Source organism: Aquarana catesbeiana, linkage group LG01, assembly GCF_042186555.1.
Source record: "Aquarana catesbeiana isolate 2022-GZ linkage group LG01, ASM4218655v1, whole genome shotgun sequence".
NCBI classification, from domain to species: domain Eukaryota; kingdom Metazoa; phylum Chordata; class Amphibia; order Anura; family Ranidae; genus Aquarana; species Aquarana catesbeiana.
The window spans coordinates 771,521,504-771,534,883 of NC_133324.1; positions in this window are offsets into that span (position 1 = coordinate 771,521,504).

Below are 13,380 nucleotides of genomic sequence, written 5' to 3' on the forward strand. Positions count from 1 at the left end.
CACCATGCAGCCTTGTGCCCACCATGTAGCCTTGTGCCAAGTGCCCACCATGCAGCCTTGTGCCAACCAATGCAGCTTTGTGTCCACCATGCAGCCTTGTGCCCACCAATGCAGCCTTGTGTCCACCAATGCAGCCTTGTGCCTAGTGTCCACCAATGCAGCCTTGTGCCCAGTGCCCACCAATGCAGGCTTGTGCATACCAATGCAGCCTTGTTTCCACCATGCAGCCTTGTGCCCACCAATGCAGCCTTGTGCCCAGTGCCCACCATGCAGCCTTGTGTCCACCAATGCAGCCTTGTGCCCACCATGCAGCTTTGTGTCCACCAATACAGCCTTGTGCCCACCAATGCAACCTTGTGCCCACCAATGCAACCTTGTGCCCACCAATGCAGCCTTGTGCCCACCAATACAGCCTTGTACCCACCAATGCAGCCTTGTGTCCAGTGCCCACCAATGCAGCTTTGTGCCCACCAATGCAGCCTTGTGCCCACCAATGCAGCCTTGTGCCCACCAATGCAGCCTTGTGCCCACCAATGCAACCTTGTGCCTACCAATGCAGTCTTGTGTCCAGTAATGCAACCTTGTGTCCACCAATGCAGTCTTGTGTCCACCAATGCAGCCGTGTGCCCACCATTCAGCCTGTGTCCACTATGCAGCCTTATGCCCACCAATGCATCCTTTTGCCCACCATGCAGCCTTGTGTCCACCAATGCAGCTTTGTGCTCACCATGCAGCCTTGTGCCCACCGTGCAGCCTTGTGTCCACCAATGCAGTCTTGTGTCCGCTATGCAGCCTACATGTGCAGGGTGAGGAGAGGAACAGGAGAGCTGCCCAGGTGTATATATATATATATATATATACACAGTATCTCACAAAAGTGAGTACACCCCTCACAATTTTGTAAATATTTTATTATATCTTTCATGTGAAAACACTGAAGATATTACATTTTGCTACAATGTAACATAGTGAGTGTACAGCTTGTATAACAGTGTCAATTTGCTGTCCCCTTAAAATAACTCAACACACAGCCATTAATGTCTAAACCGCTGGCAACAAAAGCCCAATTAGCCATTTTCCCTCCCTGGTGTCATGTGACTCGTTAGTGTTATAAGGTCTCAGGTGTGAATAGGGGGAAGGTGTTTTAAATTTGGTGTTATCGCTCTCTCTCTTACTGGTCACTGGAAGTTCAACATGGCACCTCATGGCAAAGAACTCTCTGAGGTTCTGAAAAAAAGAATTATTGCTCTACATAAAGATGGCCTCGGCTATAAGAAGATTGCCAAGACCCTGAAACTGAGCTGCAGCACGGTGGTCAAGACCATACATCAGTTAAACTGGACAGGTTCCACTCAGAACAGGCCTCACCATGGTTGATCAAAGAAGTTGAGTTAATTTGCTCAGCGTCATATGCAGAGGTTGTCTTTGGGAAATAGACGTATGAGTGCTGTTAGCATTGCTGCAGAGGTTGAAGGGTTGGGGAGTCAGCCTGTCAGTGCTCAGACCATACTCCACCGACTGCATCAAATTAGTCTGCATGGCTGTCGTCCCAGAAGGAAGCTTCTTGTAAAGATGATGCACAAGAAAGCCTGCAAACAGTTTGCTGAAGAAAAGCAGATTAAGGACATGGATTACTGGAATCATGTCCTGTGGTCCGATGAGACCAAGATAAACATATTTGGTTCAGATAGTGTCAAGCGTGTGTGGTGGCAACCAGGTTAGGAGTACAAAGACAAGTGTCTCTTGCCTACAGTCAAGCATGGTGGTGGGAGTGTCATTGTCTAGGGCTGCATGAGTGCTGCCGGCACTGAGGAGCTACAGTTCGTTGAGGGAACCATGAATGCCAATATGTGCTGTCACATACTGAAGCAAATGATGATCCCCTCCCTTCGGAGACTGGGCCGCATTCCAATATGATAACGACCCCAAACACACCTCCAAGATGACCACTGCCTTGCTAAAGAAGCTGAGGTTAAAGGTGATGGACTGGCCAAGCATGTCTCCAGACCTAAACCCTATTGAGCATCTGTGGGGCATCCTCAAACGGAAGGTGGAGGAGCGCAAGGTCTCTAGCATCCACCAGCTCCGTGATGTCATCAGGGAGGAGTAGAAGAGGACTCTAGTGGCAACCTATGAAGCTCTGGTGAACTCCATGCTCAAAAGGGTTAAGGAAAATAATGGTGGCCACACAAAATATTGACACTTTGGTCCCAATTTGGACATTTTCACTTAGCGGTGTACTGACTTTTGTTGCCAGTGGTTTAGACAATAATGGCTGTGTGTTGAGTTATTTTGAGGGGACGGCAAATTTACACTGTTATACAAGGTGTACACTCACTACGTTACATTGTTGCAAAGTGTAATTTCTTCAGTGTTTTCACATGAAAAGATATAATAAAATATTTACAAAAATGTGAGGGGTGTACTCACTTTTGTGATATATATATATATATATATATATATACAGTACATATATCTATAGATGTATAGATATAGATATATTTGCATTGAAATTCACAGCTTTTATTTAAAAAACTGTATAAGAGATTTTTTTTTGTCAAATAATTCACTGTAAGTGTTTTCCTTTTAACAAACTGGACATTGCATTTACAGAAGGCCACTCGGTGCTTTAGTTGTTAAAAATGCATTTGTTAGAAGCTCACTGTAGAACATATGTATTCAGCTTCATTATTATTAAGGTGAAGTCAAAAGCTATTAATAACAAAATGTTGAATTAGCACCTGCAGGTGAATCCAATATGCTTGTCATTCATATTACATTCATATCAACTTCAGAGACATTTATCATCATTATTCTTTCATAGCAATGTTGCAGTTTTTCTGCCTGGAGGAGGTAATGTACTTAATGTGACTTTTTATGAAGCTTACCTGCTACACTGATTAGATGCTACTACTCAAATGTGTTAAACAGGATGCACTCGAGGTACATCATTTATCATCATCTTCATTCATAATTTGCTTGAACAGATAGGAAAAACCAAAGCAATTTTGAAGGTCCTCCATGTAAACATATAGAACCATACAGTGTATTTTTTATTTTCAATGTGTATGATTTTAAATACAAAGTTTAGTTTATTTTTAAAACTACTTTTACATATTTTTTATTAGAACAAGGAATGCATACTTTACTGTACTTATTTACATTAGTTACCAAATATGCTGGCTTAATGGCAGAAAACTAAGCTAAATGAAACAACAGATTGCCAGTTACAATAACTTCTTTGAAAAGTTAACAATATTGCTTTAGTCATTAGCACTATAGCATTACAGTAAAATAATTTTGGGACTATTTTCTTTAAAGTCCATACTTTGAGTAGAGAATGAATCTGTTTTTATTTGAAATGTACTTGTACTCAAATCACAAAGGTAGACCTAGTCATCTTTTCTTCTAAAAATATAAGAGCTTACAAAGGTGCTTTCCTTTTCTTTATCTGAAGCCTCAGTGCTTTATAAGGAACCCTAAAAAATCAATACATAAAAATTAAACCCTTACCTTTTATTGCAGATGCTCCCCCTTCTGAAGACATGGACAATCAGATGCTTCCCCTCCATATCTGTGTACAGTGCCTTAAAAAAAGTATTAATACCCCTTGACATTTTCCACGTTTTGCCATGTTACAATCAACAACGTAAATGTATTTTATTGGGATTCTATGTGAAAGACCAACACAAGCACATAATTATGAAGTGGAAGGAAAATGATAAATGGTTTTCATTTTTTTTTTTTACAAATAAATAACTGAAAAGTGTGGTGTGCATTTCTATTCAGCCCCCTTTACTCTGATACCCCTAACTAAAATCTACTGGAACCAATTACCTTCAGAAGTCACCTAATTAGTAAATAGAGTCCACCTGTGTGTAATTTAATCTCAGTATAAATACAGCTGTTCTGTGAAGCCCTCATAGTCTTGCTAGAGAGCCTTAGTGAACAAACAGCATCATGAAGGCCAAGGAACACACCAGAGAGGTCAGAGATAAAGTTGTGGATAAGTTTAAAGCAGGGTTAGGTTATAAAAAAATATCCCAAGCTTTGAACATCTCATGGAGCACTGTTCAATCCATCATCCAAAAATGGAAAGAGTATGGTACAACTGCAAACCTACCAAAACATGGCCGTCCACCTAAACTGACAGGCCAGGTAAGGAGAGCATTAATTATAGAAACAGTCAAGAGGCCCATAGTAACTGCAGAGAGATCCACAACTTACCTGAGCTGGGAGAATCTGTCCACAGGACAACTATTATGCTGCGTACACACAGCAGGACTTGCCAATGGGCTAAACTCCGTCGGCATTCCGAAAGAATTAGAACATGTTCTATATCTGAGTGCGTCAAAAATGCCGATGAGGCATACACACGGTCGGACTGTCCGACCGAAAAGCGCCCATCTGACTTTTTCTGTCAGGAAGTCCGGCCGTGTGTACGCGGCATTGGTTGTGCACTGCCAAAATCTGGCCTTTATGGAAGAGTGGCAAGAAGAAGGCCATTGTTGAAAGAAAGCCATAAGAAGTCCCGTTTGCAGTTTGTGAGAAGCCATATGGGGGACACAGCAAACATGTGGAAGAAAGTGCTCTGGTCAGATGAGACCAACATTGAACTTTGTGGCCTAAAAGCAAAATGCCATGTGTGGAGGAAAAGTACCACTACACATCACCCTGAACACACCATCCCCACTGTGAAATATGGTGGTGGCAGCATCATATTGTGGGGATGCTTTTTTCAGCAGGGGCAGGTAAGCTGGCCAGAGTTGATGGGAAGATGGATGGAGCCAAATACAGGGCCATTTTAGAAGGAAACCTGTTAGAGTCTGCAAAATACTTGAGACTGGGGCAGAGGTTCACCTTCCAGCAGGACAACGACCCTAAACATACAGCCAGAGCTACAATAGAATAAATTAGATCAAAGCATATTAACCACTTCAGCCCCAGAAGAATTGGCTGCTCAATGACCAGACCATTTTTTGTGATTTAACTGACAATTGCGCGGTCGTGCAAAGCTGTACCCAAACAAAATTGACGTCCTTTTTTTCCCACAAATAGAGCTTTCTTTAGGTGGTATTTGATCATCTCTGCGTTTTTTATTTTTTGCGCTATAAACAAAAAAGAGTGACGGTTTTGAAAAAAAAAAACACAATATGTTGTACTTTTTGCTGTAATAAATAGCCCCAATTTTTTTTAAAAAAGCTATTTTTTTCCTCAGTGTCATGAACAGGTGTGACCAGAACCGTGTGATCTGCGACAGAGGACACCCAAACGTATATAAGTGAAAATATAATAATTTATTAAAGAAAGTGAGTAATATAATACAACCAATATGACACAGTGCAATAACCAACCACAGACAGAGACCCACAAATAACAACAGATAGATAAGTGCAATAAATGGGAAATACCAGGTTCATAAACAATAGCCAGGCCAGGGTCATACACAGCAGATCAGCAGATGGACAAGGGATGTTCCAGAGACGTAAACGTAAGCCAGGCCAAGGTCATACACAGGGAGATCAGCAGATGGGGGAAGGAACGCAGGACAGGGAGAGGATGGATGGGTCAGACTGCAGGCAGGGATACAAGGTAACAGGTGGGACAGGATAGGGTCCGAGACAGGATCAGGTTCAGGTTCAGGGCACAGGATCAGGATAGCAAGCAGGTCAGGAGGCAATGAAGAAATCAAGGCAAACATGTGAATGTTTGCCGGGTATTTATAGGCCTATGATTGGCCTCAAGTGACACCTGATTGTAGGAGGTACTCTCTGCTCCACACTGCCAGGATCCATCCGCTGGTGGATGCCAGTACTGCGGCCCAAAGATGATATATTATTAACAGGGAAAAGCTCTCCTGACAGTTCCAAACTGCCAGGAGACACCTGCTGGTGGACCTCAGTACTGCATGCCAAATAACAGGTCTTACCAGCGGATGGAACATTTCCTGACAGTACCCCCCCTCAAAGGAGCGACCTCCGGACGCTTCAATCAGCCGTTGCTGGGGAAAGTCCATGGTGTCCAGCTGGGCAGTGGGCACATCAGGCTGGGCAGCGGACAGGAACACTCCAGGCTGGGCAGCAGACGGGAACAACTCGAGCTGGGCAGCAGACGGGAACAACTCGAGCTGGGCAGCAGACGGGAACAACTCGAGCTGGGCAGCAGGCTCCGGGTCATCGAGCTGGGCAGCAGGCTCCGGGTCATCGAGCTGGGCAGCAGGCTCCGGGTCATCGAGCTGGGCAGCAGGCTCCGGGTCATCGAGCTGGGCAGCAGGCTCCGGGTCATCGAGCTGGGCAGCAGGCTCCGGGTCATCGAGCTGGGCAGCAGGCTCCGGGTCATCGAGCTGGGCAGCAGGCTCCGGGCCATCGAGCTGGGCAGCAGGCTCCGGGCCATCAAGCTGGGCAGCAGGCTCCGGGCCATCAAGCTGGGCAGCAGGCTCCGGGCACTTCAAGCTGGGCAGCAGGCTCCGGGCACTTCAAGCTGGGCAGCAGGCTCCGGGCACTTCAAGCTGGGCAGCAGGCTCCGGGCACTTCAAGCTGGGCAGCTGGCACCGGCACTTCAAGCTGGGCAGCTGGCACCGGCACTTCAAGCTGGGCAGCTGGCACCTGCACTTCAAGCTGGGCAGCTGGCACCGGCACTTCAAGCTGGGCAGCTGGCACCGTCACTTCAAGCTGGGCAGCTGGCACCGGCACTTCAAGCTGGGCAGCTGGCACCGGCACTTCAAGCTGGGCAGCTGGCACCGAGACATCAGGCTGGGCAGCTGGCACCGAGACATCAGGCTGGGCAGCTGGCACCGAGACATCAGGCTGGGCAGTTGGCACGGGCACTTCAAGCTGGGCAGCTGGCACCGAGACATCAGGCTGGAGGGCAGACACCCGGACATCAGGCTGGAGGGCAGACACCCGGACATCAGGCTGGAGGGCAGACACCCGGACATCAGGCTGGAGGGCAGACACCCGGACATCAGGCTGGAGGGCAGACACCCGGACATCAGGCTGGAGGGCAGACACCCGGACATCAGGCTGGAGGGCAGACACCCGGACATCAGGCTGGGAGGCTGGCACATCCGACTGGGAAGCTGGCACATCCGACTGGGAAGCGGGAGCAGGTTGGGTTACTGGCAGGATTGTATGAGTGGGGAAGAACTTCCGTTTCTTCTTTGGCTTAACTGCTGGAGATCTGTAGGTGGCTGTAGGACTGTAGACAGGAGGTGAGGCATACTGAAAGGAAGGGCTGGGATATGGCAAGGAAGGGGGAACAGCAGCCAGAGGGAGTTCTTGTGGGGAAGTTGCAGATATTAGAGAAGAGGCAGGTGGGTTAAAGGCAGGATAGGTACAGGAAGTAGAAACAGGGCATTGATACTTGGTGGGGAGCAGGGTATATTGGGCTGTAGCTTAGGTTGCCATGAGCGATGGGGGAATAGATTCTTGGGAAGGCAGGTGATTAATGGCAGGGCTGGGTTGTTGTGGCTTGGCTAAATTAAGGAGATCTGACCATGCCTGTAGCACAGGATGAACAAACATTGATTCACACACAGCCTGATTAACCAGCGATTGCACTGAATGGATGCAATCAGACAACACCTGCTGTGAACAAGAGGCATAACGTTCCATGAAAAAGGCTGGGTCATCCTCTAATAACCACACCAGAGACTCAACCTGATCAAAACTGAAGGGGGGAGAAAAATCATCCCTGTCCTCTGGAGTACTGGACAAGGCTAGCTCTGCACACAGCTGGATCAGAGGCTGAACATTTTCAAATAGCAATCTACCCTGATCAACCAGAGAATGGGCCAGACGGATACACTCCAGGAGCTGATCCCTGGCCCACTCTTTCAATACCAGACGACAGTAATTGTTATCCTCCAACACCAGTGAGGCAAGGAGAACAACTGTTTCTGATTGCATTTTAATAGCCCTACAATGGTTCCTTTGCGCAGTCACTTCTGGTCAGAGATGGCCTTGATTTACTGTCATGAACAGGTGTGACCAGAACTGTGTGATCTGCGACAGAGGACACCCAAACGTATATAAGTGAAAATATAATAATTTATTAAAGAAAGTGAGTAATATAATACAACCAATATGACACAGTGCAATAACCAACCACAGACAGAGACCCACAAATAACAACAGATAGATAAGTGCAATAAATGGGAAATACCAGGTTCATAAACAATAGCCAGGCCAGGGTCATACACAGCAGATCAGCAGATGGACAAGGGATGTTCCAGAGACGTAAACGTAAGCCAGGCCAAGGTCATACACAGGGAGATCAGCAGATGGGGGAAGGAACGCAGGACAGGGAGAGGATGGATGGGTCAGACTGCAGGCAGGGATACAAGGTAACAGGTGGGACAGGATAGGGTCCGAGACAGGATCAGGTTCAGGGCACAGGATCAGGGCACAGGATCAGGGCACAGGATCAGGGCACAGGATCAGGGCACAGGATCAGGGCACAGGATAGCAAGCAGGTCAGGAGGCAATGAAGAAATCAAGGCAAACATGTGAATGTTTGCCGGGTATTTATAGGCCTATGATTGGCCTCAAGTGACACCTGATTGTAGGAGGTACTGTCTGCTCCACACTGCCAGGATCCATCCGCTGGTGGATGCCAGTACTGCGGCCCAAAGATGATATATTATTAACAGGGAAAAGCTCTCCTGACAGTTCCAAACTGCCAGGAGACACCTGCTGGTGGACCTCAGTAATGCATGCCAAATAACAGGTCTTACCAGCGGATGGAACATTTCCTGACACTCAGTTTAGGCTGATATATATTCTTCTACATATTTTTTGGTAATAAAAATCACAAAAAGCGTATTGTTTTGGTTTGCACAAAGTTATAGTGTCTACAAAATAGGGAATAGATTTATGGCATTTTTATTATTATTTTTTTTTTACTAGTAATGGCGGTGATCTGTGATTTTTATCGAGACTGCGACATTATGGTGGACACATCGGACACTTTTGACACATTTTTGGGATGATTGACAATTATACAGCGATCAGTGCTATAAAAATGCACTGATTACTGTATAAATGTGACAGGCAGGAAAGGGGTTAACACTAGGGGGTGATGAAGGGGTTAACTGTGTTCCCTATGTGTGTGTTATAACTGTGGGGGATGGAAATGACTATAGGAGATGAGAAATCGTGGTTCCCAGCTTATAGGAACTCACAATCTCTCTCTCCTCTCCTCACAGAACTGGGATGTGTGTGTTTACACACACTCGTCCCCGTTCTTCCTCTTGTGTCCGCGATCACTCGCGGACACAAGAGGAAGAACAGGGACGAGTGTGTGTAAACATTGTGACCACCGATCACGAGCATCGGCACCCCCGCTGTGCAGCGTGCGTGCGCCTGCTATACCACTTAAAGGGACCGACGTATAGCTATGACGGTTAGTGGGATCGTGCCAACCTGCCGCTGTATAATGATACCAAGTGGTTAATGTGTTAGAATGGCCCAGTCAAAGTCCAGACCTAAATCCGATTTAGAATCTGTGGCAAGACTTGAAAATTGCTGTTCACAGATGCTCTCCATCCAATCTGACAGAGCTTGAGCTTTTTTACAAAGAAGAATGGGCAAAAATTTCACTTTGTAGATATGTAAAACTGGTAGAGACATACCCAAAAAGAATTTCAGCTGTAATTGCAGCGAAATGTGGTTCTACAAAGTATTGACTCAAGGGGACTGAATACAAATGCACTCCACACTTTTCAGATATTTATTTGTAAAAAATTTTGACAACCATTTATCATTTTCTTTCCACTTCACAATTATGTGCCTTTTGTGTTGGTCTATCACATGAAATTCCAAAAAAAAAATTTACGTTTTTGGTTGTAACACGACAAAATTTGGAAAATTTCAAGGGTATAAATACTTTTTCAAGGCACTGTAATTTATTTTCAGGGATCTTATAACTGAGGTCTTGATAATTGACACATTTCCACCCCCCAGACTGGCTCAATGTGGCAGTATATAACTAGACAACTGTAAACCACAAATTATATAGGTATAGGGCACGTATTCAATATGCCAGAGACTTCAGTTGAGACTTCATGGGCATTATGTGTATGTTCCTTAGCATGTGTTCTTGTTTATATGTGTTCAGCTATAGTAGCTACAATACATTTTAATACTAGCTGTCTGGAAAAATTTTGACATTTTTCACACACATGTTAAAATTAGCTTTTGTTTGCTATAAAATTACTAAAATGTTGGCTGTTGCAATTTTTATATGTTGTACGATATTTGTGCAGCCATTTATCAAACACAAATTCTAAGGAAAAAAACATGAATTTTAGTGCATACAAATTTAGTATAATACCCAATTTTTTCTAAATTATAAAAGATTGAGTAAATAGATACCAAACATGTCAATATTTAAAATTGCACATACTTGTGAAATGGCGTCAAACTATGGTATCAAAAAATTGTTCATAGGAGATGCTTTAAAAGCCTTTACAGATTGCCAGTTTAGCGTTAATCATGGATTACTGCTCTCACCCTGATGTTCATTGTGATGCCTCACATTTGTAGTGCAACCACTGTTTGCATTTGCAAGTAAGCATGGGAGAAGAGAAGTGATTTAAATTTTTGTATTATTTTGTTTGTTTTTTTTTCATTTAACATTATTGCTATCACAAGTGGATGAACAACCCCCCTGGTGATAGGTTTGGGCAGTGGCAGGTAATCCTTATGGAGACATCAGGCGTCTGTTGAACCCCTGATGTTCCCCTTGCCCTTCAAGGCAGGTGATTGAACACAGATTGTCAGCTCTGAAACCAGAAGTTACAAAAGCCTCATCACTTCCAGGATCATTTATCACAGGGGAGATGGGGGAATGGATGTTCCTTCATCTCCTCTGTGGGCAGTCATTCTGATTGCTTACCATCTCCCCAGGCTCCTTGGTGGAATGACTGAGCCGAGAACTACCTTGGAGAATGGTGGGGACAGGGCTCTTCCAAGTACTGTAAAAGTGATCACTTTTACATGATAGCCAATCTCTGGGTCTAAAGGTAGTACCACAAATTGGCTGCAGCCATAAACCTGGTATAACCATTTGCTGTCCAGGACGTCTATATACGTACACTGGATAGCAAGTAGTTTAGCTTCCACAAGTGATGTGGTTAGTTCTATACACAATATAAATTGCTGTGGGATTTGTTGAGGTTTTTTAAATTAATGAGTGAAAACAAATGAAATGCTCCTGTATTGAATTGTATTGTACTTGTACTGTCTGCCCTAATGTTGTAAAGCGCTGCGTAAACTGTCGGCGCTATATAAATCCTGTATAATAATAATAATAATAAAAAATGAACAAATTCATAAATAATATTACAAAATAAAGGGAAAACCTGATCTACTTTCACCACCCTCAGCCTCTTTTATGCTATTGTCAAATACTTTTCTTTAAATCCCAACTGAAGCCATGCATTTTATTATTATTATGCAGTCAGGCTGCATAACAAGTTAAACATATATTTTTTCATTGTGTTAAAAATGCTTTTTTAAATTTATTAAGCTTCCCTGTGCCAGCACACTAGAGATTTGTGCAGCAAATCTGTGCACAGAGTGCAGCAGTCTGGATCTCTAGCAGTTGAAGTTCCCCTTTTACAGTTCTGTAATAAACAATGTTCATGCTCACTAGACATGTTTTTGCATGTTATGCAGCCTGACTGCATATCATTAATAAAATGTTTTCAACTCAGCATAAAATAGATAAACATTTTTCAGCTGTAGTTACTTTTTTTCACTGCCTTACGAAATAACTCTTCTAGCTTTAAAGGGCAAATTTTTTCACTAGATTTGGCCTAAACGTTGCATATGTGCAATGATTATGTGTGATCTTTTAAAGCTATTGGCTCCAGGGTTTGAGCCCCAATGCCTGTTGCAGTGCCAGCATGAATGCCCCCATAGAAAGTGGCTTTCTATGTTGGACACTCGGCAGGGGAGGAGCCAGGAGTGCTGGCAGGGGAACCCACCTCTGTTTATAATAGGTTGGTTACCAGATATCACCCCCCCCCCCAGCGAATGGGTAAAGGACTACATTAGTACCTGTTAAAAAATTCAACAAGGGTTAAATTGAATCAACATCATCATGATTGCCTTTTGATTGCATGTACAGATTACCAATCTGTACATGCTACATCCCTACCACTAAAAGACAGATTCCTGGCTGTGGCAGTTTAAATTTATTGGTGGGAATCCTGGGTAAGATCATTGACCAAATTTGTTGTCTTTTGCTGATTTTAGGCCTTTCGGCTTAACTCATGACAATTTAAACATGCACTTGTTTGAGCAACACTAGCTATTTGGGATTTATTAAATAGTAACACCATAACAAAACCTCAGAGAATTATTATGTATCAGCTTAGTAAAACTCATCAAAACTTTCCAAAAGAACATAGAGAACATTTGTGTTCTCTCTTATCTGTTTCATGCAATATTTGCATACAGCTGACTGCCTAACATAATTGTCAAGGGCAAATGTAAAAAAATGAGTGCAATGAAAGTATGTAAAGTGAGTAAATTTGACAGGCTCATAAATCATTTAGCTAAATTTGAGAGTCTGTGGAAATAGGGAGTGAAATACATGCTATAATCAAAAATAACACCTTTTGTGTTTAAATATGCAACAGATTACTGATATTAAGAAAATAAGCGATGGTAAATAATTTAACTTTCAAATGGCTTTTATGCTTTAAAGCTATGCTTATGTGAATATATTTTAATAATCCTGGCATCTCAAAACATTATAAATTATAGCAAAAAAAAATCATAACACTGTTGAACAAACAATAAAAGGTAAAATGATGACTTTCTTATCTGCCATGAAACCCCAATTTAAAACAAACGTAAATGTGATCATATACAGGTATTGGAACGAATATTGAGAATTTTGGGAATGTTAATATTAAATAGGGATGGGCCGAACACCCCCTGGTTTGATTCGCATCCAGAAGATGCGAACGGACTGAAAGTTCGCGGGAACATTCGAACACTGTTAAAGTCTATGGGACTCGAACGTGAGAAATCAAAAGTGCGAATTTTAAAGGCTAATATGCAAGTTATTGTCCTAAAAAGGGTTTGGGGACCCAGGCCCTGCCCCAGGGGACATGTATCAATGGAAACGAAAGTTTTAAAAACTGATGTTTTTTCGGGAGCAGTGATTTTAACCAGTTCAATACAGGGCATTTTCACCCCCTTCCTTCCCAGACCAAATTTTAGTTTTCAGCACTGTCGCACTTTAAACGACAATTGCACGGTTGTGCGACATTGTACTCAAACAAAATTGACGTCCTTTTTTCCCCACAAATAGAGCTTTCTTTTGGTGGTATTTGATCACCTCTGCAGTTTTTATTTTTTGCGCTAT